Below are 20,501 nucleotides of genomic sequence, written 5' to 3'. Positions count from 1 at the left end.
CCAATCCCCGCCCCCATGAAGTCCATTTGTAAGGGGTGCTGCATATTTAATCCCGATCAGGTTCCAAGGTGAAAGAATTTTGTTCATGTCGTCCTTTCCCTGTTATAGATATTTCTCATTGGCTTGGACATGGCTAATTTTCTTTCCTCTTTATTCTACAATTTGGATAAAATAGGTAAACCCAACTTTGAAAAAAATCAATACTAGAAATAGAATCAGAATAGGAAATTCTGTGATCAATTTATTGAAAGCATTACAGGGTGAATGGGTGACGGGCACTGAGGGGGGCACTTGACGGATGAAGCACTGGGTGTTATTCTGTTATGTTGGCAAATTGAGCACCAATAAAAAATAAATTTATTATTTAAAAAAATGAAAGCATTACAAGTTACGTTCCAATGTTCAAGACATGGTCTCCCCAGGTAAAGTGGAGGGGATTCGATCTGGTGCCATTCGATTAGCAAAAGGGAAATTAGGCTTGGCAAATGTTTTAGGAGCAGATGATAGCATCTTAAAACCCTCTGAACATGCTAGAAAGTATAAGGAAAACCAAACCAAAACCTGTCACGGAACTATCTTGGGAGTTCTTATCGCTTAGAAAATATAGATACGGTGCCTTCGTTATTCAGAACTACATCTCTTCTATCCAATGCCATCCAATTAGATCTCCCTCCTGACAGGAGTTGGTTCCATGTAATAAATTTGTTCAATTCTGTCAACACTCACAAGACAAGACTTGCAAAATCTCGCTGAGTACTCCCATTACACCTCGTCCGTTCTCAAGCAGAAAAGAGAAATGAGAAGACAAAAATCCTCCCTAAGAAAAAGAAGTAGGTATTTGAAGAGTCAGAAAGATTAATATTTCCTCCTCTTTTGTGGATCAGCTCACACCCTTGGGGCCTCATTTTCAAACTGGCTAAAAAGAGAAGGATGAAAGAGCTCACAAATGTGCGGCATAATTAGTCTGGATATACTGCAGCGAGACATTAAAGGTCAATAATTATTGTCGGTGGAGGGTCCCTTGTTAGATATCAAAGCTCGGAGGCTACATGCATGGCCCGGGGAACCATCAGAACATCCCCAGGCTCAGGGTGCAGGGGAGAGGGTGCATCAGCACCTCGGCTGCTTGTTGCCTGCCAGGACCCTTTAACGCTTCATTGCAAATGAACTTGCTGTCGTTTTTAGCGAAGGGATTGCTTCTGGCCCCAGATGTGTATCCAAACCACTGATACTTCTCAGTGAGTTCTAGGTTTGAATTTTGAACTGAACTTTGAACTGATTGCTGAAACTTTGAACTTGACCCAGTAAGTTTGCTCCTTTCCCTTCTCTGGTGATCTCTTGTGGCCACTCCTCCTGCCCCAGCATGTTCACAGCTATGCATCCCCTTACCTCTGTCAGGTGTGCTCGCATCTCAAGTCGCCACGTAGACTCAGCTTTCTAGATTCTCGGGGCGGGGGCGGGGGTTGTGGGGTTCTTTGGTAGGGAGGAGCAAGAACATGTTTTTCTTTTTATGGCTAAAGCACAGGTATGCATACAGTACTATGTAAACCCATATGCAATATATCTGTGGTATCAATATTTCATGGGGACATGCTATATGGCTCCTCAAAATTGGCTATGTTGAAATCCTAACCCACAAAGGTGATAGAATTAGGAGGCAGGACATTTGGGTGGTGATTAGGTCGTGAGGGTGGAGCCCCCATGAATGGGATTAGTGCCTTATTAAGCAGACCCCAGAGAGCTCCCTGCCCACTCCACTCCCCTGCACCATGTGAGAACAGAATCAGAAGACAGCCATCTATGAACAGGAATAGGTCCCTCATCGACCATGCTGGCACTCTGATCTTTGACTTCCGGCCTCCAGAACTGTAAGTAATAAATGTCTACAGTCTATAAACCACCAGTCTATGGTATTTTGTTACAGCAGCCAGAAAAGACCAGGGACAAGATTAGCTTAACAAAAAATGTATAAAAAGGCTCCTCGGAGGTACAATAAAACAAAAAATCGTGAAACCTAGGCCTCGACTGAAACCTCACGGTGAAAGGGAAACTTGCCTCTTCATTCATACTTAAGAAAAATGAGGTCAAAAAAAAAAAAAAAAAGAAAAAGAAAAGAAAAATGAGGTCATTTCATGAAATAGGATTTTGAAAAGGGAGGAAAGAGGGCACACGTTCAACATAGCCACTCTAGGATTGCTTCCCACCCTGAGGAATCTGTGCACGTTTGACACAGTTATGAGCACCAAACACCACGCAGTCCACGTGCATTTTTACTTTTGGATGGGCTTGTTTATCTTTACCTTCTCTCAGCATTTTCATGTTACAATACACCCTCCAGAATTCCTGTAGAAGAAAGCTCCTTCCAGCCACAGAGTGATGGTTTTCTCTCCTGAAGCTCCCTGAGGTCAAGCAAATTTCGAGCACAACATAGGGGCCTCTGAAGAAAGCATGATTCTCAAATACATGTTTGTGGATCCTTTACGAGTTTGAACACAGTCAATGCAAAGATTTGAGCCCCTCATGGACAGTCTTTGGCTTTTGACCATCACCAGATTCCCAAGGAGGGCACTGAAGAGCAGGACTAGGTCTCCACTGGGACTCTAGGGTGGGAAGAGCAGTCCAAGGAGTGTCTTCCCACGTGGCCTGGCATGAGACCTTCCTGCCTATAGTTTCTGATGCCAAACATGAGGGACCCGCTCTCAGGATCAGATTGGACAGTTATAAACCCTCTGACCCTTTGCTTTTTATATTTTTTTTTTGTTTAATTTATTTTTGCCCAACAAACCCTCCTGACCTCCTACAGAGTTGCTCCACATGATCTTCAATCCTGTTGTACTAAACATGTTATACTTGGTTATAATTGTATGATAATTGCTCCATGTTTGAGATAAGATTGCTCAGAACTTTTAATAACACATAGTCTTACAACCTCGGACACCCATTTAGGACATAGTACAAGCCATGAGGGGAGTACCTACTAAACCCATCCATTCCCATTTCAAGGAGCTTGACTGGGAATCATTTCACTGTCCCCATGTTCCTATCATTTGCTACTTTCATCTTGTCCAATTTTATGTTAATTATTAGTAGCATTGCAATAGAAACAGGTGGACATGTAGAATTTTGCTATTTCCCTTGACCAAGTCCCTTGACCAAGTGTTCTAGAACTTGAGGTAACAATTTATGTGGCTAATTATACTCATTTCTGAATTTCTGGGTTAAATATTTATCTTTATGTCTTTCAAAGTACCTGGTATATCTCTTGGCTGTGTGGTCAGTGACAAAAACAGTTTTCAAAGGGCAGGAGTATTTGTGGAAATGCTGAAGAGACGCTTCCTATTCTGATGTCATCATCATTTCTATGTTCGTGTTGTCTAAGGTTAATATTATAATACATAGTCCTTATCAGGAAATAGGGAGCGTCGTCTAAAGGGTATTCTTGCCTTTGTTCACTCCCTAGGATACACAAGGCGATGTTGGTTTCTGTGGGAGGCAGTAACAGGAGTTCTGAGAGTTGCTTCTGGTTTGAACGACCTTCCAGAGACCCAAACCACTCTAGGTTTAGCCTAGAAAGTTTAGATCCTTTCAGATCGCTCTAATGTGGGTTGACAGGCTCAAGGTTGGCCTGGGCACCTCTGGAGTCCCCCAACATCAGTTCCAATTTCCAGCCAACTCATGAATGGGCACCCACACTGGGGGGCCTTCCAAGAGAAACCCGTCCAGAATCCACCACCAAGCCACCATCCTAGAGCTTCCTGGAAGCCGAGACCAGAAGCACTGAAGTCCCAGGGCTCGAGATTCTCTGGTGATATACGGAATGACTACATCTGAAATCTGCCCAGCAAATTGTTGCACTTACAGAAGACTATCAACTACCTTCCTCTAAAGCGAATTAATCGAGTACAGTGCTAAAAGAGGTTTAAAAATATCCTCACTTTCATCCTTTATTAAAAATATGATATAGATCCCAAATTATATCCTCTTTGCTGCATACAATCATGCCTCTGTTTGCTGTTTATAAGAGCCACGGCTTTTGCTCTCCTGGACATTCGTGGCCAGCAGGGACTGCATGGCCCTCCACTGTGCTGCAAGCCACCACCGCATTTCCACCCAGGCACTAATTGCTACAGAGTTGCCTCAGTTTTCCGTGCTCCATGCTTAACTAATTGCATGTATGGCTCTCTTAAATGCACTGCTTTCCCATCTGGACACCAGAGATGGAAGAGCTCAAATCCCACCCTATAGTCAAAGACCATGGAATAAAATAATTTAAGGCATCCGTGGTGGTGCCAGCTTACAGCAACCCCATTGGAGACCTCAGTAATGAGCAGTGTTGATGGAGAGCACTGAACTGTGCCCCCTGGATGACCACGGGAAGAAAGTACCATTTTCCTTTCAGTGTCATTTAATATTATGTTTTAAAAATACTTATAATCTTGGGCACCTGAGTGGTTCAGACAGTTAAGTGTCTGCTTTCAGCTCATGTCATGAAGCCGGGATCCTGGGGTAAAGCCCCAGAGTGAGCTCCCTGCTCAGCAAGGAGTCTGTTTCTCCGTCTCCTGCTGCCCCTCCCCCACCCCAAGATCATACTCTCTCTCATGCTCTTTCTCTCTCTCCCAAATAAATAAATAACATATTTTAAAAAATTCTTATAATCTAATGTATCAAGTGTTAAAACTTGAAATGTTAGACACTGAAAACTCTACAAAGACTTTATCATGACATTGTATTTATTTCTGTTTTCATGAGGTCAATAGGATTTAGAGGGAAATGACAAAATGCAGGTGACAGAAAAAGCATAAAAATAATCAAATTTTAAAGGATGAATAGAAAGTGATAACAGGGACGCCTGGATGGCTCATTGGTTGAGCATCTGCCTTTGGCTCTAGTCATGATCCCGGGGTCCTGGGATCAAATCCCACATCGTGCTCCCTGTGAGGAGCCTGCTTCTCCCTCTGCCTATGTCTCTGTGTTCCTCTCTGAGTCTCTCACAAATAAATAAATATGAAAGGAAGAAGAAAGGAAGAAAGAGAAAGAAAGCAAGCAATAACAGAACGTATCTGTGTACACTGGCTCCACCCCCACCTGGACAGGTGAGAGCACCAGAGGAGAGATGGCCTGGGAGGTCCCACCCTGGTCCAGGTGCATCTCAGAATTGATCCCCAGGTCCCAGAACTTCATAGGCAGGAGGTCTTATCGCAGGACTCCCTTGGGGGAGGCATTTTCACAGATTCTTCCCTCACTTTGGATAGAACCATGGCTTTCCTGGCCATTTCTTTCCATCCATGCCTGTACTTTGCTTTGCCCAGCTGTGCCTTCCTCCATCCCACTTCCTCCTTCTCCAGATGTGCTCCCACGTGGTCCCTGGCCCCTTACTCTACAGAGCTCATTCTTGCTACCTAATGTCTCCAGTCTTCCATCTTCCCTCTAGGGGGGTGTTTTCTCTAATTCTCTTCTTGATACGTGTCATCTCAGTAAAGGTCACCTTTCCCATGTTGACTCTACTGTCTTTTCACTCTTCCTCTTAGTTCCTTTCTCTCAAATACTTTTCATTTTCACATTGGAAAATCAGGGTAGTTCAGTGGTTATAGATCCTACCATTTAATAACAGTATAACCTTGAATCAATCACCATGCCTCAGTTTCTTCATCTGTAACCTGAGACAAACATCAGTTTTCATCTCATTAGGCTGCTGTGAGGAGTAAGTGTCAGAATCCACATAAACGCTCAGTGCAGCTTCTGGCGAGCAGAAATCACTGGGGTGATGTTAGTTATCATCCACAGATAAATCCTGCATCCCAACTTTTCCCCCTTCTTTCTCCTGTTTCCAGGCTCCAGAACATTCTCATGCACGCTATGCATTTATACTGACCTTGACTCAAAAATCTTTTTCCAGAAACTTGTCTTACCATTAGAACATGCCTAATCCATTCTTGGGGAAGCTATAGTATAGTTAGCTTGTTGATAGGAAGAGAACATTGTGACCTAAAGTGCCATCAGATATCAGATTGAGTTAATGGTAGCATCTCTACTGTCGAGACAGCTGAGCCATTCAGACCCCACAGTGAAGGGGGTGAAGGACAGCCGAGGTACTCTGGAGCACTTCACAAGTCATGCCTCTTTGCCAGTAAAAATCCTCCACCTTGAGTCCCTGGTGTCTCTGAGTATCTGTATGGATGACATTGGTGCGTGCGTGTCTTTCTGAAATGATCTTAACTTTAAGGGCAGATAGACTGGTTAAACCCTGTGTTGTCACTCCCACGCAGATGATACAATAGGTCACCACTACCACCATCATCAACATCATCATCCTCACCTCAATGTTTTGGTCTGTCTGGGCTGCTTTCACACAAAAAAATATAATAGGCATGGTGACTTAAATAGCATTTGTTTCTCGCAGTTCTAGGGGCTAGGGATTTCAAGATCAGGTTGCCGGCAGATTCAATATCTGGTGAGGTCCACATGCTGGGAAAGGTGAGGGCTCCCTGGAGTCTCCTTTGTGAGGGCACTAATCCCATTCCTGAGGGGTCCTCCCCAAGACCTAATCACTCCCCAAAGGCTCCATGTCCAAATGCCATCATGTCAAGAATTAGGTTTCCGTGTATGAATTTTGGGGGACAAACATTCTGTCAATGGCACTCAGTGACCAGATGCCCACATTTATCAAAACTAGACGAATTGGAACACAGTGTGTTTTCTGTGTGGAACACAAGAAAATGTACTATGGCCTCCACTATGCCCCAGAAAAGCCTCGATTGCCAAGTCAGTCTTATCCATCTCTGGTGTTAAGATGTCATGAAGTAAGAAACTCCAAAACCGCACAATGACAAGTAGCAATTCTCTGCGTTATTTGTAGTGACATTAGCATCATTCAGTGTCCCATCCAGGTCTTTAACCAGTGAAAGGACATGAACACCAGCCAGTTGCCACTCGGCCCTCTGTACAGTAGCTTTAGAGGCCCAGCCGTGGCTGTTTCATCAATGTAAAATATGGAGCCAATGACAGACATGATTACCGAGCTAACTTGACTCAGAGGGTCAATCCCCCCGGTGAATTCTGAAATGACAATTTGGCTGCATTTAAGCCCACAGAAGGAGCTCTGATTCGTCCCATCGTGTTGTGATTGTCTACATATTTACAAAGCAGCACTATGGGCCAACAGCATCCCAATCTAGCGATGACAGCCCCAATTAAAATCGATTCATTTTACGTGGCAGGGTCTATGCCAGACTTGTCCATTTAAAAACTTACTCGCATAACCCGTTTTATGGTTTTAAAAAGAGAAAGAAAAATTTAGACTAAAACCTGGCCTAAGGCTCAATCAGAGTGGCATCTCCCCTAGGAAACAGCATCTGTCCTGGGCCGCTCTTAGAAAAAGGTCTGCCAGGCGATGCAGACCACAGAGCAGCTATGACTCCCGGGCTCTCCAGGACCTCTCATCCTCATCAGAGCTGCAGGAGGGGAAGTGTAGACAGGAAGCACGTGTCTGACTCCGACACCGCCCCAAATGTGGTGCCGCTCAAGAGCATTAACTCACCTGAAGGCCCCCCAATTACATGAAATTATCACCTCCATTAAATTCCAGCCACTGCCATTAAATATCATTAGGGCTAAATGGGTTCTCTGATCACATCCTGAAGATTTCCCGAATAAGCACCTCCCAGTTCAGAGCGGACTCCTACATCCTAAAGCCTACGTGAGGCTCTCTCAGTAGTAACTTCATTCCCATAGTTGCAAAGTTTCCACCGGCTTGAGCACAAATTGTTTGCAAATCGGTAATATGGGTAATAAACTCTTCAACAGACAACCTGAGCTCTGCACGGTCGTTCCCACTGTTCTAAGTCCTTTTTGCAGCAGATAACTTAGTCCTGAGGCGTCCCTCATGTGGCACTTTCTGATTCTGCGCAAAGTATGAACTCTGCTCCTGGACTGCTCATCGGTCTCGAGGCTCGACACACATCCTAAGTGGCTCTCTTCAAGCAGGATGCTCCTTGGGTGGCTCTGGCTAATTTCTACACGCAGACAGACTTCTTATGCTTCTCTGTATTTACAGCACTTAGCACAATGTCTTGCTTATGGCAAGCACTCAATACTTTTTTAGGAGTGATTAAACAATGAGGCTGAATTTGAGACCTTAAACCTGCAGATTTAAGAAATGTAAAAGCTAAGTCCATATCTGGAGCGGCGTTACCCCAAGATGATCCTTGAAATGCCAAAAAGTAAAATTAACTTTTTTGGCAAACATGCACAAGTCTTGTTATGAAATAGCTTATGATCGTGCAGACTTAGACTTACATGAGTCTAATAATATCTCCCTAAACAGAATTACTAGTAAAAGCCTAATATACTACAACTGGGTTATAACTCCTGGATATCCCATGGGCAAATCGAACTCCAGTTTCTACACCAGCTCCCGTTATTTTCCTTTCAAACCCGTGTCTCCTCTGTATTCTGGTCTCTCTTGATCGAGTCATCGCTTACACAGAGTCCCGATGCCAGAAACTTTAATTCTGATCATTTCTTCACCTGTTGCCTTCCTCATTCCTTCTACCTCCTCTCTTCTTCCATTTCATCTGGCCTCACACATGGCCTCATACGTGAGCATTTTGGCCAGTAGTTGCTTCCGCTGTCACGTCAAGAACTCCCTTTCAAGTCCATCTGGTATTTATTGATTTATTTATTTGAGATAGAGAGACAGAGCTGGATAGAAAGAATTTGAAGCACTCTGCGCTGAGCAGAGAGTTCAACTTGGGGCTCAATCTCATGACCCTGAGATGATGACCTGAGCCGAAACTAAGAGTTGGGGGCTTAACTGACCTGAGCCACGGAGGTGCCCCTCCACCTGGTCTTTTCTATCCCCATCACCACCACTGTCTCGGTTTGGAACAGGATCATCTTTCACCCAGACAATTCCCAACAACCCTGCTTGCCTCTATCTTTCCTGTAACCAAGCCACCCTTCCTTCTACCATCCCTCTAAGGCCGCGATAATCTGCCTCAATTAAAACAAACAAAGCTAAAACAGCCTGCTCGCATTACTCTTCTGAGCTTAGAGAGAAGAAAAAAAAAAAGAAAAAAAAGATCCAAAGCCTTCAAAATAAAAATGCACACTTCTTAATGTGTCATCAAACTCTTTACAAACCTACCCAGACAAGCTCTGAGGTGTGTCTCTTCCTGCCAAATGGCATGGCAGGACATTCTTTCCACAAGGCACCCCGATTCCTGTTTCAAGAGGCCTGTCGCCCCATCACCTGTACAGTGAGCAGATGCCTTTCTCATGTCTTCTTTTAATTTCAGCAGGAAACCTTCTGCAGAGATGTGTTATAACATGATGTGCCATTTCTTTTATTTATGCATATTTTTAATGGGACTTTTGTTGCTTTGTGTGGCTTTTTTCCTGATTGCTCATTCTTAAGCAATTGGAGAACTCTCCAGACCTGACCTTTGATGGCAGACAGGGTGTGCGTGTTACTCTTGGCCCTATTTTCTGCTTACTTGCCTACTGTGTACTGGGCAAGTTCCCTTCTTGGATGTGTAGCAAGAGCTCAGGATTGGTGTGTATATAGCTCCTAGCCCAATCACCCACCCTTCAGGTTTCTTGTCTTCTTTTTGTTTAAATCAGATGGATTGACGTATAATGTATATCCATTATACACATTTTAAATATAAAGTTTGATGTATACCCTCGTGAAACCCACACCCTTACTAGAATATACAACATCTCTATAGTCCTAGAAACTTCCCTTCTGCCTCTTTGCGTTCAATCCTTCCACCCTGCAAGCCAGGCACGCACTGATCCACTTTGCATCAGAGTTTTGCTTTTTCTAGAACACTCTATGAGTGAAGTTATACAGCGTGTAGCCTTTTGTACCTGACTCTCTTCACTCAATATGTTTTTTGAAATGCATGTGTGCCATTGTGTTGACTGGCAGTTCATTCCTTTCATTACAGAGCAGTATTTCAATGTATGGAGATACCACATTGTTTATCTATTCAGCTGTGGGTAGATATTGGGATGATTCCAGTTTGAAGGGTCTAGAAAATATGTATTTTCTAAAAAGAGAAAAAAAAACAGACAATGGGTTCATACCATATTTTTAATTCAAATGAAAAAGGACAGAATTTTTACTTGATTTATTGCTTTTATTTTGTATATTCTGAAAATCTGATCTCCTAATGTTGTTACCAACATTATTTCTTTACCTTAAAATATATCTATATAGCTATATAATTTAATTAACAACACCAATATTATTCCTAAAAAAATCCTGTAAAATGAAGCTAAAGATTGTTTTAACACTCACTACTCAGGGTATATCCCCCATGGAAAGTGTTTACAGTCAAATTTCTATGCTGTCATATGAAACCATTTTTCCTATGTGATTTTTTTTTTATCCACTTGACATAGAGTTAGGATCTTTTTTTTCACTGCCTCAATTTTTAAAATTCTGTTTTATTTGTGCTGTGCAAGATTTACTTACCTAAAACGCTCACTTGGTTCAGATCTATATAACAAAGTCAGATCTATATAACAAAGCCTATTCAGAAAGATCTAGCATCCATCCTCGTTCCTACTTTTTTTTTCCATCTTGTTCTATTGGTTCTTTTAAAAAATATAAGTGAACCTCTTTTGGTGTTTCTCCTCATTTCTTACACAAAATACTAACTGTGCTCTTCCTCATCCTAATACTATATTTGGAAGTGGTCTATCTTCCTTGTTTCATTTCACAGCAGCTTCATTGTGTAGATGTACTATTGTGTATTCACCCAGCCAACCCACTGGCGGGCACCTGGGTTGTTTCTTTTGCTCTCACAAACCGTGCTTCAGTGAAGAGTCTAGTGCAAACAGCCCTTCATATCTTGCCAGTATGTTTGCAATTGCCTTCCTGAAGGGGTATTGGCACCACAAGGGGCACATCCACAAGTCCTCTTTCTAGATATTGCCAAATGTTCCTCTGTGAGTGTTGTGTTGTTGTGTTGCATTACCTCCAGATGTGTACAAAGTGGCGCCTCCCCACTCACTGCCTCCCCAGCAGGAGTCTGTGGTCAAACTTTTTGATGTTGACCTATCCCACGGTTGGGAAATTATATCTTGGTGTACTTTGAATTTGCATTTTATCCAGTTGTCCTTCTGATTTGGAACCAAATCATTTCTTCCCTTGACATGTCCACCCACATCTACAGATATTTTTCTCATTATCTAGAAGCCCCGACCTCCCTTTGATGGCGGTAGCTTCCATCACCTTCCAGAATTCTTCACTCCCCCACCAGTGTCACACCCTGGGTGAAATTTCACCATGCGACGCAAGCTCTTTCTCACTTCCACAGCAACTAAGCTTGCTCAACACCAGTTATCCTGGAAGGACAACCCCTTAGGAAGGAAGCAGAGACCCTGTAAAGGGCCATAGAGGCAGCTCTTGGCAGCTATTCCCAGGAACGTGTTTTTCAATAATTATGGATGTCATGACTTTCACACTGCATCTTTGATTTACCTTTCCTCATTCAGAATATGCCACTAGAATGGACTCAACTGTTATAGAAACTAGTGTTTAGAGCATATTATCATATTCAACAATCTAACACTTCCGGCTCTGCTCTATGTTGGTACTCCCTGAAGAATGTGAGCAGAGGCTCATCATCTGTGTCGGCTATGTTCACAAGAACATCTCATAATTACATTCTGCTTTCAGCTATAGACTCAGATTTGGATAGGATATATATAAATATATAATATATATAAAATATAATATAATGTATAAATAATATAATAATATAAATATAAATAAAATAAAATATAAAAATAAAATAAAATAAATAAAAAATATAATATAATATAATATTTTATATTTTATATTAAAAATGAGCCACTGTAAAATGCAGCCACAACTTAATATCATAGTGGCATAATAAGAAAAAGTCATCGTGGATGAGAATTTTGCCAAAACATTGCAGTGAAATAAAAAGTCAACTTCTCCAGCCATCTCTTTCTGGGAAGCTCTGTCCACATGGCATGGATCGCCTCTGGAGGAGGACCGAGTCCTGGAAACTCAGGGAGCTCTCCAGGCACTGACAGGAATTGATCACGCTGATGAGACCTCTGAGGACCTACCCACAATCCCTCCTATAGGCCGGCACCTTTGTTCATGCTCTGTCTCACATTGTCCTCTGGAGAGGTTTGGTCTCTGGGGCCAAAGCCCTCACCCTTTCCACAAACAGGCTTTGTAATATTTTAGTGTAATTGCGCCGAGTATGTTGGGAAATAGAATAGCAGCCCACACCCAGTGGTCTACTTAAAATGTCAGCAAGAAAGGCAAAATTCACTCCCAGGGTGGCAAAGAGCCATTCCAATGCTCAGAGACCGGGCTCAGACATCTTCTAAGAACCAAACAGAAACATCCACAGAGCACAACGGGGACAATGCAGACTGTTAGGTCAAAACGGACACACCAGTTTCAGGAGCTTGAGGGTCTAACCTCATGGGTGTTTTGGCTGGGAAGAGTGAAAAAGCAGAGGAGGGAACAAGGTCCACATTTAGACCCAGATTACCATGCAAAGAAATGCAGTCATAAAAACTCAGAATCAGACAGCGGGTTGGCAGCAAATGACTTTTTTCCCATTAAGTAGTTTGTGGGTGGAGGCAGATCTCCAAATATTCTGTGGCAGTGCCACTGAGCAAAGAATGGTTTGTACCTCGATTAGTTAATACCAACAATGACACATTCTCCACCCTCCTTCCATGGAGAAATACTTGCACCGAAATGATTTTTGGGTGGATGAGCTGAGGCCTTTTCTTGGTAGAATTGCTTTGTATGATGAGCTAAACTCAAAAATACCCACAGACATGGCCATACTGAGTAGCAACGTTCTCAAACGTTCTCATTTAGTTGAGGTTTGGCACAAGGCAGCAGGACATTATGACCCCGGCGGCCATCACCAAACCCCAGAGGCTGTTATCAATACCAACAATTTGCCTTAACTAGGACATTCCGATAGTGGCTTTTCATAGTGGTGAAGTGGTAACCCCTGTGGTCAGCTCTATTTGGTGTTACAAGTTATACAAGATAAACACCAGAGGAGCCAGTTAAAATTCCAGCTCCGTGGGCCAATGATACATGTGCCAAAGTATCCCACTGTCGTCAGCGTGGGCAGTTAAGAATTACATCACCTTGCAACGAGTGTAGTGACCTCAAACCTTTACAGGTAAGGATTGTGGTGTGACACTAATGTAGACAGACTATAAGACAGAACCTTTCAAATCTTAATATGCATGCAAATTTCCTGGGGATTTGATTAAAATGCAGATTCTGATGCAGCAGGTCTAGAGTGGGACCTGAGAGTCTTTTAATTCTAGAACGCTCCTGGGGGACGCCAATCTGTCAGGATATCACTGGTCCATTGGGACACTCTACGAGTAGCAAGACTAAAAAAGGAAAACCAACGTAGAGTTCAAGGATATTAATTGTTCTCCATTCAAAGTGGTCAGGGGAACTTGTATTCCAAAATTATAACAATTGCTCAAGGAAAATTGTCCTTAACGTTGCTTTTTAGAGTTGCTTTAGAGACAATTTTGTAATTCTAAAATCAGTTCTAGTGTTTTGAAGTTCATCTTTGCTTTTGACTCAGGGTAATAATGCCCCACTGGCTCATTCGATTCATCCATCAGTCTTGGCACCACAAGATCCATGAATTTACCAGATAAGCCCTTGAATCCACAAGCAAGTAGATCCAAAGCTGTGTGAGGCAGTGAGAGCTCTTCTGAAGGGTCCTACAATTATTTGAAAACTAAGATCGAATTTGTTGATTAAAAATTAGCCTGCATCATTTGCTCCTTTATGTAAATAACACCTATAATAATAATAAAGTTAGTGCTTAGATGTGTTAAATTTCACTTAGCCATGGGCAGTCAGCACATACCAGTGTGTACTCACAAGGCAAGAGTCCCCTCATGTCTGGGCAGCATCTGGGAACTTTGGGGTGCAAGGTCAATGTAACACCAGCAAAATAATAATAGTGATCATAGTTTAGGTTGAGTCCTCAATATCTGTTTATATGTTATATATGGGATTTACTATGTATCTGGCATAATCGTAAGAGCCATTTTACATATATGAACTCCTGTGACCTTCACAAGAACTCTGTAAGAAACTTACCCCCGTGTTGCAGTTGAGGGAATTGAAGTATGGAGAGATGGAGAATAGGATGATTCCATCCAGCGAGTGAGAAGTCAGAGCCCATGCTCTCTTTCAATCCCTTTAGTCTCCTGCGCTTTGATTCTGCTGTCACGATGATTTGGTGTGCTTGACGCAGAAGGGGGGAAGCCAACACCCACCATGACTTCCGTAAAACATGGTGTCTCCCACATCCATGTCCTCCCTCCGCAGTGGTCTGAGCATGGTGGTCACCCCACTGCAGTGAATGCGACCTGTACATGGCCACCGTAAAGTCCAAAAGAGAGCACTGAGTTACGTTAAAAAAAAAAAAAAAAGATTTTGGCACATTTAGGTTGACACTATTGGAAAAGCCCTTGCTATAAGTGCCATGTCTTGTAACATTTTTATTTATATATCGTCAAAGAGTTGCTTTTATAGTAGTTAAAAAAAAATTACGAAACCTCTGTATTGTACATGGCTTCAGAATATTAGGACCAATTGCAGAGACAGAAGTTTTAGCGGGTTCCCTTGTCAAGTGACATGATCCATCCCAGAACTGCTAAGAGAAGCCAGGAGCTCTGGCAGGAGTGAAGAAGATTTCAGATAGTCCTCTTAAAATATATGCTCAGTGCGGTACCCTGGATCTGGCTGCCAGTGAGTTATCTACACATTTCGTTTTACGAAAGAAACGATGGGTTTAATACTGTCAGAGATTTCTTTTGGAAGCAAAGACTGTGTTTCATGAGTATGGGTCAATTAATACTGAATATACCCCTGATGTACAAAGGGAACATTTCATCGTGAGTTGTCTGTGTCAGTCAAAAAAATTATAATAATAGTAAATGCTTAGATAGTAACATTATCTGTACGTGTATTAACTATGTTAATATTCCTACAGACTCTATGATACAGGTACTATGCTTTTTTTAAAAGATATATTTATTTATATTAGGGAGAGAGAAAGCCTGCAAACTGGAGGAAGGGCAAAGGGGGAGGGAGAGAGAATCTCCAGCAGATTCTCTGCAGAGCATGGAGCAAGACATGGGGCTTGACCCCAAGACGCTGAGATCATGACCTGAGCTGAAATCAAGAGTCAGACACTCAATCCACTGAGCCACCCAGGGGCCCCTACAGTTACTATTATTATTCCCATTTTTCAAATGTATAAACTGGGGTAAAGAGGTTTTGTGATTTGACCCAGGGATGACATTGCAAGGAAGCAATGGGGGCAGAATTTAGGTCTAAGCAATCTGTCTCCAGTGCCCCCAGTTCCTGACCACCAGCCACACTGCCTCCCCACAAAAAAAGTTCCCATCCTCATCTTGCCCCAAGGGGCCTTTGCACAGCTTCCCCCCTCTTCCTGCAGCATAAATGTTCGTTCTCTTTGCCTTTAAATAGTGTTTCCTATGGGTTCCTTCAGGATTGGGGCTGCTGGATAAAATATGGGATAAAATAGCTCATGGGATGTACTTATATATTATTTGTTGTTTATCTGAAATTCAAAATTTTTTTAAAAGATTTTTTATTTATTTATTCCTGAAAGACACACAGAGAGAGGCAGAGACATAGGCAGAGGGAGAGGCAGACAGTGCCTGACGAGGCATGTGATAGGCATGTGATAACAATGTGTGGGGAGAATAAATGCAAGTGTGTCGCCTGCTGTGAGGACCTCCATCTACAAATGTGAGGGATCCTTTATTTCCTCCAGCAAACACATAAGAGTTGATTAAAAGATGTGCCCCAAGTCATTGCCTTTCCATGCTTTGTGTGAATAACTATGGAACCAAAAATGCTCCCTGAATTTTCTAATTCAAGGTAATGACTTTCCTATTGCCTCATGATCATTCATATTTTAAAACTTTTTAAGGAAATAAGTCAGTTTCCTTGCAGCCAAATGGTGCCCATCTTTTAGTGCATGTCTCTGAAAATAGAGAACATCATTTATCTGGTGTACAAGACAGCTGCCCTCCAACACCCACACTAGTCATCCCAGCTCTGAAAAGCACCACAAGAAGCTCAGTGACATCCAGGGAGAAACTGCTCGTCTTTATAGAGGGGCCCTCAGTTTGGGTGAAGCAAATAATAAACATCTATTTCACGAACTCCTTTTTTTTAGAGCAGTTTTAGGTTTACAACAAAATTGAGAAGAAGGGACAGCGATTTCCCATCTATATCTGCCCTCACACATGCAGAGCCTTCCTCAAGATCAACATTACTCACTAAAATGTACATTTTTTGGGATCCCTGGGTGGCTCAGCGGTTTGGCGCCTGCCTTTGGCCCAGGGCGCGATCCTGGAGTCCTGGGATCGAGTCCCACGTCGGGCTCCCGGCATGGAGCCTGCTTCTCCCTCCTCCTGTGTCCCTGCCTCTCTCTTTCTCTCTGTGTCTATCATAAATAAAAATAAATAAATAAATCTTTAAAAAAAATAAAATAAAATGTACATTTTTTACCAAAAATGAATCTACATTGATGCTCATAAAGCTACATTGTGTCTACAAACTCCACACATTCCCCATCAGAGCTCTTGTGTCCTAACTTCCTTTTTTATGACCCAAATTTAAAGTCTTTAAAAAAAAAAAAAAAGCAGTTATCAACTGGGACTTTATTTTTCCCCCAAGAATTTTCTCACAGTGAAAAAAATCAATAATATATACCCACTTTATTTTCCCACAAATCCCTCTTCTCCCCCGAAATCTTATCATCCACTTTCTACAACTTGATCAACACTTTCCATCAAAAACTTTTAAAGTGAGAAAACTTGCTGATGACTACTACAAAGGAGAATCCTACTATGAACACCACTGACTCTTTATCCGAAAACCCTAAAATGTAAGCCAATGCAAAATGAACGGACTTTAATATTTTATACTAAAAACAGTGCCTTTTCCCATAAGATGCTATTTTTAAAGACAGGCACGAGTGAAAAGCAATTTACTCTGAGGCACAATAAATCACTTCTTATTTTGTGTTGGGGAGAATTTGTGGAACCATCCAGGGGTACAGAAGCCCTGTCTGAAGAATAATTTGAACTGATGTCCACAGAAATCACTGCTGTACACGTGGCCAATTTGTGTTAAGATACGATCGTATCTAACTCTATGTGCAAACTTCTACCTTTCCCTGAATTATTGTTTTCCTGAAACCATTGATAAAGGGTGAGCTCCTGTTAGGAAAAGCCACCTCCCTCTCAGAGACAGACAGCGTATAAATCCACTGGGGGAAATGCAACAAGCAGTAGCTACGATGCATTGGCTTTCACTTAAGTCAGCTTACGGTAAAACAGCTCTGCCATGTAGTTGCTTCGCCGTGTATTGGTTTTGCCACGTAACAGCCAGTAGCCACTGGCACTTTCCTTAACCTCTCTGTACTCTTTCCTCATCTGTGAATTGTCTGTAAGAATAGCGATCTCACTGAGTGATCATGAGGATTAAATGAGATCATGTATGTAAAGTGCCTGTTGTGTAGTAGATGCTCAATAAATGTTAGCTTCACCCCTGCCCTTCAGTTCCTATATTAGTGTGTAGTGTAATTAGCCAAATATGTGATATCAGATGTATAAACAGAGCTGGGTTGTCCGGTTCTTATGCACAGATCTCATTTCGCATCTGATAATTAACACTAATACACACAAAGGCGCCGAGGGTAATATAACTGAGGCACGCAGCCAGATGTCTTGCATGCTAATCCTATAAATGCTTTACATTTTCACCCCCAACCTTCCTCTGGCCGGTGCAAGCTAAAACGTCATCCCTAATGCCACCACACAGTGTAAGGAGGTGGTTTTTCAGGTCAGAGTGCTGAGGCCCATGTAAAGGCCACATGAAGCAAAATGTCCTTGAGCTTTTCCAGTCTCTCCGAACGCTGTCTCTACAGAGTCAATGTCTTTCTACTCCTGGGCACTGTTTGGGGGTCTCGCCGCACCTTTCTCTCCATGATCCCCTCTAGTTGTCTCCATGGGCTACTTGGACTATGGCTGGAGAAGTCCTAGGGAATTTCATTCTATCTGAGCATCCCAGCAAACACATCACTAGAGGGCTCCTGGCACATGTATAAGCAGCCAAACATCTGTTGGTAACCGTCATCCGTTCTCAGTCTGACATGGAGGATGCAGCCCGCATACATCTCATTACATCAAAATTATAACATAACGTGTTGTAGGTAAAGAAGATACTCATCAGTTGGTTATTGCTCCACATTTATTATTCAGATTCTCTAAGCTCTGAAAGATAGCAAATGTCTGGGATTCCCCAATGAGACACGATGAGAGAGAAACCATATGGCAGACATGGAAATCACTTCTGCTTGCAGCAGCTTAGCACCAAAAACACCAGATCTGGAGTCTATAGGCCTAGACGTGGGTTTTAGCTCCAATACTGATATGTTCTGGAACCTCAGGCCTGTCACCTGTAAGACAAGACCGTAAAGACTCTGTCCTAGTGATACTGTTCAAGAATCAAATAGGGCAAACAGGTTGTTGACTCTCTAAAGCGCTACACATTTCAGTTACTGAGGTTGTCTTTGTTAGCTTGTAAGAGGTGGACTTAAATCATATCCAGAGATTCTCCATTTCTGCACTTCCAGTGCCATGCCAACTCCTGACTTTTACCGGAAACTTTCCTCTGGTGGGTGCAAACTAAAACATCATCCCCAATACTGCCACATTGTTTAAGGAAGTGATTTTTCAGAGCAGAGCACTGAGGCCCATGTAAATGCCACATGAATCCAAGTCATGGGTGTTGCTTCATAGACTCTCATTCTATCATTTTAAATGTTGCACTAATAAAATTCAGGTAAGAATTTTGCTATTCTATACTATCCATATTTTCTATAGGGAATATGCTGTTGTTCAATAAATAGTGTTCTTGGTATTGGCTCTATAAATAGACTTTGTGACTGAAAAAAATTGTCATCAATAGTAAACTAAAAGCTTGACTGTCAAATCCTTCATGCTCTTCACCTTTATAATAAAATAGAAACAATATTCAAGCCAATTTAGTGGCATCTTTAGCTGACATATTAAAGTACCATTTGCAGTTTGAAAGGTCAAAGTGTCTAGGTGGTGCTAAGGCAAAAAATGAGTGGGAAATATCAGAAAGGGAGACAGAACATGAAAGATTCCTAACTCTGGGAAACGAACTAGGGGTGATGGAAGGGGAGGTGGGCGGGGGGTGGGGGTGACTGGGTGACGGGCACTGAGGTGGGCACTTGACGGGATGAGCACTGGCTGTTATTCTATATGTTGGCAAATTTAACACCAAAAAAATAAATTTACAAAAAAAAAATAAAGCATGAGATACAGAACATACTTGGCATTCAAGTGACTTGTGTCATTGCCTGCCTGAAATCTCTGCATGTATACATGGCACCTTAGGCCCTGGGGGAATATTTTCAAAAAAAGGAAGACTGTAAAGATGGCATTGGAACATGGAACAGAACAAATGATCATTAGAAGGATTACTGCTTTAATTAATTAGATTTTCTCAACTTCAGAAATTGTCTTAAAATTGGATGCCATTCTCATGAAAAATAAAATATGACACCCAAGCCAGTCCCTCCCAACACTTGGAGATGTCCAAATTACTTGAAATTCCATAAAATATACATATATGTGCACACACAGAAAGAATAATTATATGAGTATATATTGACTTGCTCACAAATCAAATATTAGTATATTTGTATATGATATATATCTACATATAGATATATATAAATATTTCATGTACAATCAAGGAAAATATTTTTTAAAAGATTTTTATTTATTTGAGAGAGTGAGTGCACAGAGGGAGAGGGAGAAGCTAACTCTCCACCGAGCGGAGAGCCCAACACAAGGTTCAATCCCAGGACCCTGAGATCATGACCTGAACCAAAGGCAGACAGACTCTCAACTGACTGAACCATGCAGGTGCCCCAAGGTAAATATTTTAAAAACCTGACTCCAGACCAAGTTAATAGCAAGAAAGAACAAAATATAGCCAACCTTCCAAAACTCACATTAAAAAAGACAGATATGGATTCTTTTTTTAAAAAAAATTCAGATATTGCTTTGAAATGCAAAATGTGATGATTTTACAATGTATTTACTTGTGCCAAAACTTTTCACGCAGGGCAGATGGAGAAGTAGCTAACTCAAGAGCTATAAGAAGTAGACTGAGGGTGAGTCAAACTGGAGAATTTATCAGTTGCATAGAATTTTAAGAGCTTGAAAATCATATCCCTATTTTCCAGATGAGAATACTGAGCCTCAGGGCACAGTAGCCAAAGCCAGAACCTCCGTCTGACTACATGTTTCTTTTGCTTATTTTTATCTAACAAACACTTGAATTAGTGTTCCTGTGCACCTGGCGTGAT

Source organism: Vulpes lagopus, chromosome 20 (genome assembly GCF_018345385.1).
Source record: "Vulpes lagopus strain Blue_001 chromosome 20, ASM1834538v1, whole genome shotgun sequence".
NCBI lineage: Eukaryota > Metazoa > Chordata > Mammalia > Carnivora > Canidae > Vulpes > Vulpes lagopus.
The sequence above is the reverse complement of the archived record's forward strand: the minus strand, read 5'-3'. Positions refer to the sequence as shown.